Below are 11,233 nucleotides of genomic sequence, written 5' to 3'. Positions count from 1 at the left end.
AAAAGATTTTTAAAGTATATTGCAGAAAAGTCACTCTATGGCAATACAGTAAAGGAACTATGACTTCTACATAGGTGTTAGCAAGACATGCTAATTCTATTGCATTTCTTGAATAAAAATTATTATTAGAGATATAGTTTTTCATATCCATTGTCTAATGAACACATGGATATTGTATATTAGTACAGGGGTATGTTTTATGTGGTTCATGGCTGAAATGTGCATTTGTGTGAGGTCATCGTTCTGTTACTTTGTTACTCTATGTACATACACACATAAAAGCATACATAAGTATGTACATTGTTAGTATCTACATATGTAAAAGCCAAGTGACAGGAACTGTGGAATGACCAGAGCGACCAGTAGCTATGACGTGCACTGCAGTGGCCAACCAGCCCAATGGGGGTTTCGATCGGCCCCCCTAACCTCCTGCAGCCCCTCCCTCTGGCTGGCCGTGGCCCCTTCTCCCAGGCAGCTGCACCCCCAATCGGCCCCCCAACCCCGATCGGGAGTGGGGCTGACAGGCCAACAGCCTGTGGCCCCTCCCCCTGGCCATCCCCATCCCTGATCACCACCCCACTCCTCCCCTTGGCCAGCCCTGGCTCCAATTGCCCCACTGATTGGGGGCAAGGCCACCAGCCAACCTCTCACATCCCCTCCCTTCCGCCAACCTGGCCCCGATCAGCCCCCATCAGAGCAGGGCAGCCGGACCCCACCCATGCACGAATTCGTGCACCGGGCCTCTAGTTAACTATAAAAACCACTTTCTAGTACAGCCGTGGGCAAACTACGGCCCGCGGGCTGGATCTGGCCCGTTCGGCTGTTCTATCCGGCCCTCGGAGCCGAAAGAGTGGAGGGTTCTCTTGCTCTCCCCTCCGCTCCTTTACTTTGAATTTATATTATTTCACACAAACACTCCATCCATGCTTTTGTGTTTTTTTTTTTAAATATATTTTATTGATTTTTTACAGAGAGGAAGAGAGAGGGATAGAAAGTTAGAAACATCGATGAGAGAGAGACATCGATCAGCTGCCTCCTGCACGCCCCCCACTGGGGATGTGGCCGCAACCCAGGTACATGCCCTTGACCGGAATCGAACCTGGGACCCTGCAGTCCGCAGGCCGACACTCTATCCACCGAGCCAAACCGGTTTCGGCGATCCATGCTTTTGTTCTGGCCCTCCGGTCCAGTTTAAGAAACCATTGTGGCCCTCAAGTCAAAAAGTTTGCCCACCCCTGTTCTAGTAGAATTAAAACATGTACATGCTAAATTGAAAGCATTTGAATCAAGGTCAACCTATTGCCTCAAAGTAGATCCGGCAAGTTTCACAATATCTATTATGTCAAGCACTAGCTCTGCCTATAATTTAGAAATTTTAAAAAAGTTTATTGTACTCTACATTAAAAATATAAATATTATTTTGTAAATACCTTGCATGGAATAATGCTATATTTCTTGAATTTCAAATTTTGAGAAAAGTTGTAAGTATAGTACAAGAATTATTTTTTCTTAAACATTTGAGAGTAAATTGCCTACCAATGGCCCATCACTCCCTAATACTTTATATGTTTATTGATGAGAGAGAGAGAGAGAGAGAGAGAGAAGAAAGAGAGAGAGAGAGAAGCATCTATGTGAGAGAGAAACATTGATCGGTTGCCTCCTGTATGTGTCCCTAACAGAGAGTTGGGGACTGAACCTGCAACCTGACCAGTAATTGAACCCACAGCTTTTACCAAACAATGCTCCAACCAACTGAGCCACACTGGTCAGGGCTCCCTAAAACTTTAGAGTGTATTTCCTAAAACCAGGGCATTCTTCTACATAACCATAAACTGCTATGAAAATCAGGAAATTGCCATTGGTTCATTGCTATGATCTAATCCTCAGAACCTGTTCAGGTTTTGCCAGGTGTTCAAATAATGCCCTTTAGAGCCCAAGGACACACTTCAGCATCATACATTGTTTTTAATTGTCATGTCTCTTTAGTCTCCACTGTTCAAAACAGTTCCTTAGTATTTCCTTTATTTTCATGACCTTAACTCTTTTGGCTATTACAAGGCAGTTGTTTGTATAATGTTCCTCAATTTGGGTTTGTCTGATGTTTCCTTATGATTAGATTTAGTTGAGGCATTGTTGGAGCACAATTTCACTATGTCCCTTTCCTGATGGTATTTACTTTGCTTACTTGAGTAAGGTGGTGTCTGCTAGGCTTGTCAACTCTGAAGTTAATTTTTGTCCTTTATAAATTGACTAGAGACCCAGTGCATGAAATTCATGCAGGGGGGTTGTCCCTCAGCGGGGCCTGTGCCCTCTCACAATCCGGGACCCTAAGCCTGGCCTGTGATCAGGGCCTATTGGGGCTTTCCCTCCTCTGGGTGCTGGCAGCAGGCCCTGCCCTCACCACTGCCACTGCTTGCCATCTGTGTGACACTGACCTCCTCCCCGCCCCCACCACCAGTTGCCTCCCTCTGTAGGTGACAGCCATGGGGTGCGATCACTTGGCTGGCCTGGGCCTCCCTCTGTGGGGTGATTACTGGCTGGTCCCACACACCTGCCACAGAATTGCTGGCCAGTGGTCTGGGCCTCCCTCTGTGGGGTGCTCGATCGCGGGGCCCCCAGATCGATCACCCCACATAGGGAGGCCCCGCCCACCCGGCCGGGGCTCTGCAATTGATCACTGCACAGAGAGTGGCCTGGACCTCCCTCTGTGGGGCGATTGTTGGGCAATGGCTGGCCCCCTGACCAATCGCATTACACCCGCCTTGTCTGGCCTGGTGCCAGTGTGTGTCATAGCGTGGTCATCCGGAAGGTCATCCAGACGGCTATTCTGCTGTTCAGTTGTTCGGTCAATTTGCACATTACGCTTTTATTATTATAGATAAGCATTTTGTAGGGAAGTACTTTGAAATGATGTAAATATTCTATTCCTTATCAAAATGTCAATTTGTTCATGTATCATTTTATAGCAGCATGATGCATTGTTTCCTATTTTATTCAATGGGCTATGATTTATTACTGTCATTATCATTATTGTAGTTTATTTTAGCAGAGACTGATACTTAGAAGCCAATATATGGACATTGGGTATGATCCATGCTACTGGGATGCTGCAGGTCTCAGGCTTGCTCAGGTGATAGAGCTAGGGGATGTATGTAATTATATAGGCACATATACTTACATACACATCTATATGTATATCTATACCCATCTTATCTAATAATCCTTTTTATCTAATAAAGAGGTAATATGCAAATTGACCATCACTCCAACACACATGATGACCACCCCCATGTAGACACAAGATGGCTGCCACAAGATGGCCGGCAGGGGAGGGCAGTTGTGGGAAATCAGGACTGCAAAGGAGGGCAGTTTGGGGGGGGGGGAGGACAAGGCCTGCAGGGGAGGGCAGTTGGGGGTGGCCAGGCCTTCAGGGGAGAACAGTTAGGGGTGACCAGGCTGGCAGGGGAGGGCACTTAGGGGTGACAAGGCTTGCAGGGGAGGGCAGTTGAGGAGGACCAGGCTAGCAGGGGAGGGCAGTTGGGGGCAACAAGGCCTGCAGGGGAGGGCAGTTGGGGTGGACCAGGCTTGCAGGGGAGGGCAGTTAGGGGTGACCAGGCTGGCAAGTGAGGGCAGTTGGGGGTGACCAGGCTGGCAGGGGAGGGCAGTTAGGGGTGACCAGGCTTGCAGGGAAGGGCAGTTGGGGGGGGACCTGGCCTGCAGGGGAGGGCAGTTGGGGTGGACCAGGCTTGCAGGGGAGGGCAGTTAGGGGTGACCAGGCTGGCAGGTGAGGGCAGTTGGGGGTGACCAGGCTGGCAGGGGAGGGCAGTTAGGAGTGACCAGGCTTGCAGGGAAGGGCAGTTGGGGGGGGGGAACCTGGCCTACAGGTGAGGGCACTTGGGGGGAACCAGGCCTGCAGGGGAGGGCAATCGGGGGGACCAGGCCTGTAGGGAAGGGCAGTTGGTTGTGACCAGGCTTGCAGGGGAGGGCAGTTGGGGACAACCAGGCCAGCAGGAGAGGGCAGTTAGGGGTGACAAGCTTGCAGGGGAGGGCAGTTAGGCAGGACCAGGCCTGCAGGGGAGGGCAGTTGGTTGTGATCAGGCCTACAGGGGAGGACAGTTAGGGGTGACCAGGCTGGCAAGGGAGGGAAGTTAGGGGTGACCAGGCCAGCAGGGGAGGGAAGTTGGGGGTGACCAGGTCTTCAGGGGAGGGCAGTTGGGGGCAACCTGGCCTGTAGGGGAGGACAGTTAGGGGTGACCAGGCTGGCAGGCAGAAGCAGTTAGGGGCAATCAGGCAAGCAGTTGGGAGCCAGCAGTCCTGGATTGTGAGAGGGATATCCGACTGACCGTTTAGGCCCGATCCCAGTGGGCAGTTGGACATCCCTTGAGGGGTCCCAGATTGGAGAGGGTGCAGGCTGGGCTGAGGGACACACCTCCATGCACGAATTTTGTGCACCAGGCCTCTAGTCTATCTATATAAAAGGCTAATATGCTAAGTGTCTGACCATCTGGGTAATGACATGAAGTAGCAACACTGGCTTCCTCTCCCTAGCAATGACTAGCCTCAGGTGGAAACACTTTACACTGTAACTATATGTTTATGAAGCATTTTCCCATGCCTCATCTCATTGGATCCTCACAGAAGTCCTGGAGTAGGTAGATAGAGGACTTGGTGGAATCCTATTTTCCTTTCATTAGCTGGAAAAAGGAGATTTGGAAAGTTTAGAAACTTGACAAGACTGAAAAGAAGTAAGAAATGGTGGACCTTGAAAATGACTGCAGGTTTTCTTACTGTACAAAATATAGTCAAACATTTTTACAGTTAAATATTTTACCCTTTGTTCTCCCTGTGTGATCTATAATAATAATCTGCTTCATGTTGATATTTACTGCTGTGTTGCTGACAATTACCTGGAAGAGAAGTTGGGGTGCTTCACTGGGCTGGAAAAAGTTTAGCTACATCAGAAAGCAGGTCTAATTAAGCAATTTTGTTCTATATCAATAAAAGGCTAAGTTGATTCGCACATGCGCAATACATATAAAGCTCTCGCTGGTGCCAATCGCACACATGTGTTTTGATCTGCCATTGTCAATCATGAATTTGGTTGTTTTTGTTGACTTTCTGAAGCTGAAAGAAAGTGGCAGTGTTGCATGGAAGTAACATGGTGATTAAATATGATCATAATAGTGATCCGGGTAGATATAATTATCCCCATGTAACCGAAGTTGCCGTCATAATCAGAAACGAAGATGGAGGACCTCCTTTTGAAAGGGACTTGCTCATTCATTGTAAACCAGATCCCAATAATCCAAATGCCACTAAAATGAAACAAGTCAGTATCATGTTTCCTATGTTAGATGCAATGACGTATCCTATTCTTTTCCCACATGGTGAAAAAGGCTGGGGAACGGATATTGCATTAAGACTCAGAGACGACAGTGTAATCAACAATAATATTAGATTCAACAGATGATGCCAAAAAGGAAAAATTTCCCATTGAATTTCTTAATAGTATTACTCCTTCAGGAATGCCGTGTCATAAATTAGAATTGAAAGTAGGTGCAATCATCATGCTACTGAGGAATCTTAGTAGTAAATGGGGTCTTTGTAATGGTACTAGATTTATTATCAAAAGATTGTGACCTAACATAATCAAAGCTGAAGTATTAACAGGATCTGTGGAGGAGAGGTTGTTCTGATTCCAAGAATTGATTTGTCCCCGTCTGACACTGGCCTCAGTGTTAGAATAAGCTTAATCAATTTATCAGTCATTGTTTTTATCAATATTGTTTTTTAAATATATTTTATTGATTTTTTACAGAGAGGAAGGGAGAGGGATAGAGAGTTAGAAACATCGATGAGAGAGAAACATTAGCTGCCTCATGCACACCCCATACTGGGGATCTACCTGTAATCAAGGTACATGCCCTTGACTGGAATTGAACCTGGGACCCTTCAGTCCACAGGTTGACGCTCTATCCACTGAGCCAAACCAGTTCGGGATCAATATTGTTTTTATATCATGTTTTTGTTGTTTTATATCATGTTTTTGTTCTTTTTATATCATGTCTTGTTGTTATATCACGTTGTTATTGTTTATTTATTAATCAATTTATATATTATTTTCATATACATTTTACTAACTTTCTTTAATCTCTGACACTTCTATTATAGAGAAAGGGCGAATAGCAATATTAAAATATTCCTTCTAATTAATTTCCTTTCTTTTTTTTTTTAAAAATATATTTTATTGGTTTTTTACAGAGAGGAAGGGAGAGGGATAGAGAGTTAGAAACATCGATGAGAGAGAAACATCGATCAGCTGCCTCCTGCACACCTCCCACTGGGGATGTGCCCGCAACCAAGGTACATGCCCTTGACCGGAATCGAACCCGGGACCCCTCAGTCCACAGGCTGACGCTCTATCCACTGAGCCAAACCGGTTTTGGCCAAATTTCCTTTCAATGTGCATGAATTTGTGCACTGGGACTAGTCTATATATATTTAAAATCATAGTTCACACAGATTACTCAAATTCCAATTTAACATCGCAGAGTTTGCTTTAGTTTTCTACCTTTCCATATTTTAATTCCCTTCTTTGAAAGAGAAAACTGGCTTTAATTACCCTTAACATATTAATTTATTTAATTGACCCAGCATACACAAATAATCTCCATTGTGACCCCTGCCCTCCCCTCTGCACATTTTCTTCTTACCACATGTAGGCATCAACACAGCACATCAGTCTCCCCCTTCTACAGGGATTACTTCCTCACTCAGCTCCAGCTCCTACACCTTGTGCCTGCCCCCTTCCCCATGGACCCCTTCACATAGCAGTCAGACTTGCCAGGTTGGACCATTCCACAAGGGGGGGCGGTCTCCTACCTCACCCCCATCAGGCTATGACTTTCCATGTGGACCTTCCCTACCCCCGCCCCCTGGGCTGGCACCCTCCTCTCTACACTCAAGAGCTGATGCCCCTTGCTAAGCCATCCCTCTGTGAGGATGCCCTTATTACCCTGCTCAGGTCATGATACCCAAGTCTGGACTATCACTCTGCAGAGATGTCCTCGTGACCAGGCTGGGGCTCTGACACCTACCTCAGGCCATTCCCCTTGGGAAATACCATCATCACAATTGGTATCAGAGCTTGAGCAGGATAAAAAGGGAATCTCCAAAAAGAGGTAGGCCATCTTGGGTGTCAGCCTAAGCTGGGTGAGGTGTCGGGCTCTAACACCCAGTGCCATGCTACCTCCTTGCATGGACCCCCTCTGCACCCTATGAAGGTACTGATACCCTATTCTGAGCTACATGGATCCCCATGCCTGCAAGGAAGACTTCCTAGTCACTCTTGAGCTCGGATGCCCTGTCCCAGTTGGTTCCACTCAACCTCCCATGGACACTTTCCTCACCTTTCTTGGGGCTAAGAATGGAATCTCTTGAAAAAAGAACTAAGTGGAAGAACAGTACACCCTCTACAGCTATAGTAATAGAGACAAGGGTAGCAAAGTGGGCTCATATAATCTAATGGTATCAAGACACAAATCCATTCACATATGGATGCTTGATTTAAGACAAAGATGGCATGCAGAGCAGAGGGGAAAGGGTGGGCTTAAATAAATGAAGACTCTGTGTCTTGTTTAAGACATTGTTGCCTTCTACAATGTCATGAGGATATTTCCAGTGTTATCTAGAAGATGTAGTTTCACCTTTCATATTTGTATCTACAATCTTCCAACAAAGCATTTTTATGTGGCTGACCAGAAAAAAATAAAAGTGATTCCTACCCAAAAGTCTCCGGGTAGACTCCTTACATGCTGATTAGGTCCTGAGAGGGAGAATTCCAAGAGGAGCTAATGTTGCTGTTGCAGCTCTCTTGAGGCCTGACCTCAGATGTTTTAGCATTCAGGTGCTCACCTGTGAAGAAGATTGAGGTGGCCAAGCAGGTAGGTGTACATTACAAGCCATACATGTGAGATTTTGAAAGAAGATTTCAGAAAAAAAAGCTTCTGGCTCTGTTTTCTGAGGAAGGTAGACACTGCCATGATGTCATCAGAGAATGGGTCTAGTAATGGGGTAGCATCAGCATTTGATAACCAATTCTTCCAAACCTGGGGTACAGGATTCTTGAGAAGCAAGTCGATTCTCAATGGGGCTTAACTGCACACACAGTAAAAGTGCTTTAGACATTTTAGATGATGCAAATTCAATATGAAAGCATTATTGGGATGCTAAAAATGAATAGTGGGTATTAGGCTGCATTCCTATGTGTATATTGCATTCATTTATCCGCTCATTTATTTATTCTACAAATATCTCTTGAATGATAGATGCTGACAGCTAGATGCGGATCAAACTCATTTTCTCTTATTTCTACATTTCTAGCATCCATTGGAGCACTATGTGACCAGTGATTGACTTCTGGCCAACGGAATGGGCTAGCATGAAGAGCAGCACTTCCGGGGTCGACCTGTCAAATCTCACGAACACAATTGCTCATGTGCCAGCCTATCCTCAGGTGAGGTTCCCAAGGGCCTATCAATGGTAGAGATAAAAGATGGATCTGGAATCTCTGATGGAGTGGGAGAGCAGGGCTTCCTTGGCTGACACATATAGATGATTCTGACATAAGGGGAATGTAAACTTTGATTTTCTTAAGCCACTGAGAATTTCGGGATTGTTTTAGCAGTTTTCCTTCCCTGATTAATGAAGTGTCTATTCAGTGCCAGCCCTCATTCTGGGCAAGAAAGACATAATAGCAAACAAACAAGAGACAAGGTGCCTGCTCTCACAAGACATGTTACAAAAAGAGGTGGGGCAACAATAAACAGTGGTCATTTATATTCATGTGGTGCTTTACAAACTGCTTTTGTAAGCACCGGTTCATTTGATTTTTATAACAACGTTTTACAGACGAGGAAACAAAAGCTCAATGATTTTAAGTGCCTTCCACAAAACAGAGCTAGGAGCTATACACATGGAGCCATTTTCTGACTCCCAACCCATTGTTTATACCATGACATTTATCAAGTATGACAGAGCAAGGAAAATGTTAGTCCTTGTCAGAAAATTTCATTATTCAATTTCATTTATTTTTAATATTTTTAAAATTGATTTCAGAGAGGGAGAGAAACATCAATGATGAGAATCATTGGTCAGCTGCCTCCTGCATGCCCCCTACTGGGGTTGAGCCTGCAACCCAGGCATGTGCCCTGATTAGAATCGAAGCAGGCACCTCTTGGCTCATAGGTTGACACTCAACCACTGACCCACACCAGCCGGGCTATGTTTCTTAACCAAAGGTTGAACTCCTGTTAGGAAGCTCTCTCCACCCAGTTCACTTTGGGTTTTGGTATTTGCCCTGTCCCCTTACTCCTTGGAATGGAATGGAAATGTTGCCCCATTGTTAACTTCGCATGCCTTAACATATGGACCCTTTATTAAACTCTTCACTCTTCTCAAATTTCCCAGCTTGAGAGTGTCGGCTGCTTCTTGCCGGGTTCTGACTGATGGAGTATGTTCTCTCTTCTCTCTTCTACACACACACACACACACACACACACACACACACACCCCACATTTTTTTCTTTTTTTGTATATTTGAGATAATATATTTATCAAAAAATTAAGAAGGAAAACCCTTATTGAGCATTTATTATATGTCAAGCATTGTGATAGGGTTAAAGGTTGGGAATATAGAGATAAATGAGAAATAAACTCTCCTGTCGCAAGGAAGTCACAGTCTGGTAGATGAGAGACGGGTGAAAAATTAAAGGCAATGAGTATAGTGGTTAAGAGTGAGCTCAAGTCCAGGCTCAGCCACCTACTGGTTATGTGACCTTGGGCTAGAGAGAAAAAATGGGATTAGTACTAGCACCTTCCTTATAGAGGCCTTATGAAGATGAAAAGTAAACCCATTAGCATCTCTATGTACTCATACATTAGCATTTGGTAAGCCCTTAATAAATGTTAACTAAAATTATTAACTGCAACAATTGCACTTTGTACCTGGTTTAGAGGTAGCACAGAGGAAGTCAGCAAAAGTTTAATGGGTGAAGTGATGCCTACGCTGGATTTTGGAGAAATAGTGATTGCACCGAGAGACCAAATAGAGACAGGCAGACCAGGCAGAGGGAACAGCACGTATAAGAACATGCAAAAATAAAAGAGCAGTGTGTGTTCAGGGAACTGTGAGCAGTTTGCTATTGCTGGAGGATCAAGGCCAAGGCATGAAGAATAGTGAGAGATAAGACGAACAAGTACTTTTTGGGCTCTTAAGCACTACACAAATTCTACCCAACTTAATCACAACCAACTCTATGAGGTAGGTACTCTCATCTGTATTTTTCAGATATGGAAAATGTGGTTAAACAATTTGCCCATGAAAACATGACTAAAAAAGCAGGGTTGAAGGCGAAGAGGTCTGCTTATTGCCCACAGCAGTGCTTTCCTGAAAATTCAAGGAAGAGCAGAAGGTCAGTAGGGGCAGGACAGTCTCCTCCCCTTGTGCCCAAGAAGAAACCTTAGTGTCTTTAGGACCAGAATTTTCAGAAATTCTTGTTCCTGCATCTTATTAGTTCAATCCTGAATACAACCCACCAGGGGTCAACAAACTAGAATTTCTTTAGAGTAGATGGACATGGATTACAAGGGATCTAAACGTTCTATATAATACAAGGGGATGTTGTCAGAACTGACAAACTATATGATACTTTGTCTCAAATACATAAAGAGCCGAAACCGGTTTGGCTCAGTGGATAGAGCGTCGGCCTGCGGACTGAAGGGTCCCGGGTTCGATTCCGGTCAAGGGCATGTACCTTGGTTGCGGGCACATCCCCAGTGGGGGGTGTGCAGGAGGCAGCTGATCAATGTTTCTCTCTCATCGATGTTTCTAGCTCTCTATCCCTCTCCCTTCCTCTCTGTAAAAATATCAATAAAATATATTAAAAAAAATACATAAAGAGCTATCATATAGAAGAGGATTTATTGGTTTTTCTAAATCTAAGAGTAATCCATGGCATAATGTTATATGAATATATAGAATAAAACATTTGATCAATATGTAAACATTGAATATGCCCGTGGACAAGGACTAAAGGTAACGAGGACAAATGAAACTCTGATGTGTTTAGTTGATGGTATTGTGGCCAATTTGTGTCTTGGCTGCTGCTTCTTCTTTTAAGTATTTTCCTGCAAAAAAGAAATTTTAACAAATAAAAGCAAACATAAAAGAAAA

The sequence above is a fragment of the Plecotus auritus genome (genome assembly GCF_963455305.1).
Source record: "Plecotus auritus genome assembly, chromosome: 1".
Taxonomy (NCBI): Eukaryota; Metazoa; Chordata; class Mammalia; order Chiroptera; family Vespertilionidae; genus Plecotus; species Plecotus auritus.
The sequence above is the reverse complement of the archived record's forward strand: the minus strand, read 5'-3'. Positions refer to the sequence as shown.